Below are 6619 nucleotides of genomic sequence, written 5' to 3'. Positions count from 1 at the left end.
GTTCAGTTTCCGGCAGCTACATTGAGTGGCTCACAACCATCTCTAGCCCCAGATCCAAGAGATTTAATACACTGTTCTGGCCCCTGAGAGTGCCTGTACACACACACACACACACAGGCACTCTAAGAGCCTTAGCTCAATTCCCAACACCTGAGGGGAAGAGCTTCCTATAGATTGCAAGTCTTTTCACTCTCACCTCGAGCCTATCAGTAGCATATGCCTTCTGAAGTTCAGTCTTGGTTTGTTTAGCTGAAAATACCCACAGTTTTCTTCTAATCTTTCTCAGGAAGAAAAACTGAGGCATTTAGAGAGCTTCTCTGTGGAGAAATAATAACACCCAGGCTCTGAGCCTCTTTCTTCTGTCATCTAAGGCCTTGGCCCAACTCCTAAGACTTGTCCGGGCCTCCATCTCCTGATATCGAATTCTGGGTCCCAGGGACTACCACAATGTGGCCAATGGGCACCAAAACCAGGATCTTCTACCATGTGGGCTCTTAGTGGGAGAGCCCTGGGCGAGTGGAGTACTCCCCACTCCATCATGGTAGCTTGGGTCAAGCGAGGAAGGGGAAAGGCTTCCTACCACCTGATTCCAGCAAGGGGAAGCCTGGAAACAAATCCCCCATTTTCCTCCTGCCCTGGTCTGTATGTCCCACAGGGGACAAAAGAATGTGAATGGCAGGTGCCTATTCATGGTGCCTGGGAGGCAGTATCCGCTCGCCACCCAGGAGCCTGGCTTGACTGGCCTTGCCACTTCAGCTGAGCTAAGGTTGGCAGCAGCAGGTCCTGGGCCACCTCTCAGACCACGTGAGTATCACCTGCCCAGAAGGAGCAGAGGCTGCAACAAAAAGATTTTCCCCTTGAGTTTTCTCTTCTCCCTCCTCCCTCCAGCCAAACAGGGAACATTTCCTCAGGGCGGAACTGCTCCATGCAGGCCTGTAGGAGGGCTCCATAAACCGAGTTTATTAAGGAGCTGAAAGGCGAGTAGCTGGGGTGCTAAGAAGATCCAGTCAAACATACCGTGGTTGTTTATTTTTTTAAAGTTTCGGAGTGAATGTATACTTCTGCGTGTTTAGAGATTGGCAGCCCTGGAAAATGAGGTTTATTTATCCATCAGATACACATCACATAAACAGCTGCAAGCGGCCTCGCCTCCCATGTGGCCGTGGCTCTCAGCTCTGACCCACTGCGGCCGAGTGGACATCCATTTCTCTTGAACACTCTGCCCTCATCCAAGCCTCGCTCGGGTGGGCTGCAGGAGGAGGGCAGCGTGGTTTTAAGATTAAACTTCACTTGCAGTGTGTGTCAGGGTTTCATGGGGGTGGGGGTGAGCAGAGGTGTTCTAGAATCTTCTTTGGCAGCCTGAAATAGTTTTATTGATTTTTTTTTCTCATAAATCAGATTATGGTTATTCCCCCCTTGACCGTGTTAGACTCTCTTGATGCAAAGATGGTGAGACTAGCCCCAGGGAGCCCTCCCCTTCCAAAGGCTTGAGAGGCCCTGCCCGTCTCTTCTGCTTCCCCAGCAGCCACAGCTGTCCCTCATCTTCCTCCAGCTCTGTTCCCACGTGGGCCTGGGGAAGTGAGCTTAAGGGCACTTCCGGAAATGAGGAAGGTCAGGACGCTGAAGTGTTGGGAAGTCATTCTTCGCTCTCCACAAAACAATACTGTGGCTGGGGACCGCTCGGTGTCTGCACGTGTTCTGACTTATTAATTGTGTCTTGGAAACACAGTATGAGATCCCTGGACAACTGAAGGCTTGTATCAACTCTCCCCCCTTGACCGCCTAAGGCAGGCCAACATTAGGTCAGTAAATGAGCAAGCCTGAGGGATCAGTCAGTACCCAGCACCTTGTCTGAATCTTTACTGGTCCACAGTGGGTCAGGAGTGGGTACTGGGAGTAATCACAATAAAAGGGAAAGGGGAAAGGGTATTGGATGTAGCTCATTTGGTAGGGTGTTTGGCTATCATGGGCGAAGTTCTGGCTTCCAGCCCCAGCATGGCATAAATCAGGTATGGTGGCATACGCTTTGTAACTCTGGACTTGGGAGGTGATTGCAGAAGGGTCAGGAGTTCCTGGTCATCCTCTGCCTACATAGTGAGCTTGAGGCTAGCTTGGACTATGTGAACCTGTCCGGAAAAAAAAAAAAAAAAAAAAAAAAAAAAAAAAAAAAAAAAAAAAGGAAAGTTAATCCTTGGCTAAAGGATTTGAATGTTGTTTTTCTTTCTGTGAAGAGAAAGTCATACTTGTAAGACAGATCACTTTGGGACTGGGATAAGCAGGCTGGTAATTTCTTGCCTGAAAATCACTCATCTGAACTCTGCAGCCCCCAGAGCAGAAGTGTCCTGTGTCTTTATCCCCTGCTGAGTGACGTCTTCACTCCAACTTTCCTAACAGCCTGGTTCTTTCTCTGCCAGCTGTGTGGCAGAGAATCATGAGGATATCAGTTCCTTTACCTGGCTTTGCCTGCCAGAGGGCGCAGCACCCTGGGGTTGGGGAGAGGGTGAGAGGTCAGCAGCTTCTCAGAAAAGTGAGATCTGAAGAGTGCCCACGATATGGACCTGAATGGCCCAGGAGAGGGGAAAGGTCACTCTCAGGAGCTGGGTCCAGTAGAGTGCAGTGGAGACGCTGATCTCAAGATGGTCAGGGATAAGATTGGCTGGAAGGCCAAGGGCAGGCATGGCTCTGGACATACTCTCACTTGCCATTTTGGTCGGTGCCCACAGTGACCTAGATGGGACCCACCCTGGACATGGCTGACTGCTACTGTTCATTAAGCCATCTAGAGGTCAGCCCTGTGCTGGAAGCTTTTGCAGCACCATCTTTGTTCAGGGCACCTAGGATTGCATTCCTATTTGACAGTGGGGTCTCACAGATGTCATCAAGCTAAGGTAAGCTCCTTAAGACTGGCTCACTCAATATGACAATATGTCCTCCTGAGGAGAGACAAATAAGCCAAAGTCACGCGGGGAGGAATACCAGGTGGAATGGCACTAGACGTAGCAACGGAAGGGCCGAGGCACAAGCCAAGGAACGCTAAGAATGCCTGGGTGGCAGGTGGCCTCTAGGAGCAAAAATGATAGGAAGGAGTCTCCCGTGGCTATCTGAGTGAGCGCAGCCCCACAGACATCTTCCTGAGGGACTTCCAGCCTCCAGAACCTGGAAGACAGTTACCCATGTTCCAGCAGCCCCGGGAGGAGAATATCTCTTTTTGTTCTCCATGCAGCAAGGAGTATTATTCTCTGTTTGGCCTCCTTAGGAGGTTCCTGTCTTAATACCTCAAATCTAGTCAAAATGACTTGACGTACGGAAGGGTACCCGTAAACTCTACGGTTATTTCCAGGGCAGTGGTGGCACGCCTTTAATCCCAGCACTTGGGAGGCAGAGGAAGGCAGGTCTCTGAGTCTGAGGGCAGCCTGGTCTACCGAGTGAGTTTCAGGAAAGCCAGGGCTGCGCAGAGAAACTGTCCCGGGAAATAAAGCAAAGTAAAACAAAAACCTGTGAGGTTATTTGGATGGGGCATCTCCAAGCAGGCGAACTCTTCAAAAGGGGCAACTTTTCTCAGCTGGAGCAGAGATATGCCACAGCAGATGAGACGCGGCTCTACCTAGCACTGAGAGGCACTTATATGTTGTGCTGACTTGAAAATGGAGGGCGGAGCTGAGATAGGCTTCCTGATGAAGGCATGAAGTATCTGGTCTGAGATGCAGGATGCCAGAGCAGAATCTGGCTGATACCCTGTGTGAGCACAGAGGTAGATTCTTGCCCAGAGCATCTGTGAGGGGTAGAGCCCACCCAGACTTCTGGTTCGTGAGCCTGTGAGAGTACCCTTATGTGGTTTTAGTCTGTAAGCTCATGGTAGCTGGTTACAGAGAATAGGGAGCTGTGAGCCATTTAAAGAACAGATATAGCAACCAACACACAACAGAGGGAGGCTATGTGACCCAGCTGCTGTGGAACCCAAGGCAAACTGAAACCAAGGACCTAGGCAGAGTTAGCTGTCTAGAGCTAAGGAATGTGTGGCAGAGGTGAGCACCAGGGAAACTGAGAGCAGATAGAGCGAGCGAGTCTGGGCATTGAGTGGCAGAGAGGTAAGGATAAGGTAGGGGGATCTGTGGCCGACACTGGTAGGGTCACCAAAGGCCACTGACAACAGTGTCAATGTTCCAACAGAAACCATGCTCAGAGGACCAGAGCCAAATAGGATAAAGGCTATTTGTACCTGAGATCCCTATAGCATTGTCAAGATGCGGTGCAACAGCCGAAGAGGCTGAGAGGAGTGCCATAACAGGCCGGTACCCATTTCTCTTAAGTCCCCAGCTAACCTAGAGGAAAACCTAGGGAACCAATGGTATATCATTCTTGGGACATATGGCCCTTGCATGCTGAGGAATGGTGAGTGGCCAGGCTTCCTCTTGAGAGTCACTGCTCTGTGATTCCTGGAGAAACTGGTGCCCTAAGGTTGGGGTTTCCTAACGACCATCATGGTGGAAGAACCGGTGGACATTCTGCACATGATGTTGACAAGCAAATATCGCGAGATTTCCAGTGGTTCAGGTTCAACCTCAGGGTGGTAGTCTGTTCAACAGGCGGCTCAGGCTGAAAGACATGATTGCAACTACCACCAAACGTATGACCAGCTCTATCAATCACTGTGAAGCAAGCCCGGGTTGCCACAGTGGCCCAGGAAACTGAGCCCAAGTAAGTAAGACCTTATAGAGTTTTCTTCCGGCCATCCTCCCATTTCGCAAGGCTCTTCTTGTTTAAAGGCAGAACGGAAGGCTTTTAGTTGCCTGTCTCCCTTGGACTTGCTCCAGCTACTCGACCCATGTGTGCCGGTTGCTTTTATTGTCCGCTTGCCACAGCCTAGAGTGGCACGGGAAGATGGAACCTCAACTGGAGAACTGCCTACGTCAGATCAGCCTGTGGGCATGTCTTGATGGCCAGCTGATGCAGGAGCGCCCAGTCCACTATGGGAAGCACCATCCTTGGAAAGGTGAGCGTGGGAACAAGCCAGTCAGCAGCATTCCTTCATGGTCCCTGCTTTAGTTCCTGCCTTCAGGTTCCTGCCTGAATGTCCCTCTGTGATGAACTATGTATAACATATAAGGTGATGCTGCTTTTGGTCAGGGTTTTACCACAGCCACAGAAAAGCAAGACAGGATACCACGAGGCTGGCTCCTAGCCGACACAGGCAATGGGTAGTGGAGTTGGGAGTTGGCAGGGAGGCCGTTATTTAATGCCTGATACTCAGCTAAAAGGAATTTCAAATAAATGATGCATCATGCTCTGATGTATGTATAGCTCATGCGGTATGTTATGATGCTGGGGACATACAGGAAAAAAAATGGTTGCTGTTTACTCAAAATTCAGCTCTAATAAGGCATCTTGTATTTTTTTTAAATCTAATTTGGCAAGCAGGACCCTCAGAGTTCTCATTTAGAGGAAATGAGGCTAATGATGGTTTCTAATCCCCTTTTCAGCACACTGAGGATTTTTATAAAGAAAATACATGGATCCTTTCCCCTGTATGCAGAAAGGAACAAGTGGGAATATAAATGATAGAGATGGCTCTTCCAGCTGTCAGAGATGCTAATGACAGAGTGGATTTCTGAGCCATATGGAGGGTCCCTTAGACGAAACAGAGGAAAGGCTCTGCCATATCAGTGCAAAACATTGCCTACTGATAGTCAGTCAGTTATATGTGAGAGTTATAGGTCATAAACAAAGATGCAGAGTCTCGGGAGGGCCACATCATTTGCCTAATGTCACTCAGCAAAGAGAAGCAACAGGAAGTGAGGCCAGGGTTAGAATAGGGCACTAGCTAGAGGCTCTGGTATGGAAACATGCAAAAAGCATGGATCAGTTGTTCCCAAGGAACAAAGCCCTTCGCTAGTGCTTTCAGTCACCATAGACTGTCAAGTAGGTGTCAGGTGGCTCCATGGCCACCTACAGATGCTCAAATCTGTGCCTCCCCCAGGATTTTACATGTAATGGTATCGTGTTTGCATGTAAACTGTGCGTCTTCCTATAAACTGTAAATAGCCTCTAAATTACGTATGACACCTAAGAAGAGTTGCTGCGCTGCATGGCTCGGAGAAAATGACAGACACACAAACTATCAAATGCAAGTATAATTTCCCCCAAATCTCTCTCTCAGTTGGTTGGATCTATGGCCATAAAGCTGGGTGATGGTGGTACGCCTCCTCCTGCCCCCATTTTTTAAAAAAGAACCAGCTCTGCTCGAGTGTTTGAATGTATTGTCCTTCAGTTTCCATTCATTAATTTCTTCCAGGATCTTTATTATATCTTGTTGTCTACCAAGCTGGGGTTTGCTTTCCTTTTTTTTTTTTTTTTTTTTTTTTTATTAACTTATGGTCTAAGCTGGGCGTGGTTGCACATGCCTTTGATCCTAGCACTCAAGGAGGCAGAGGCAGACGGATCGCTGTGAGTTCAAAGCCAGCCTGGTCTGCATAACCTGGTCCAGTACAGCCAAGGCTACATAGAGAAACCCTGTCTCAAAAAAACAGAAAAAAAAGAGCTATGGTCTATCAGATAATTTATTTAGAATCTTTCTGATTTTTAAAAAAGATTTATTTATTTATGTATTATGTGTGTATGA

The sequence above is a fragment of the Meriones unguiculatus genome, chromosome 1 (assembly GCF_030254825.1).
Source record: "Meriones unguiculatus strain TT.TT164.6M chromosome 1, Bangor_MerUng_6.1, whole genome shotgun sequence".
Taxonomy (NCBI): Eukaryota; Metazoa; Chordata; class Mammalia; order Rodentia; family Muridae; genus Meriones; species Meriones unguiculatus.
This window is presented reverse-complemented; position numbering follows the sequence as displayed.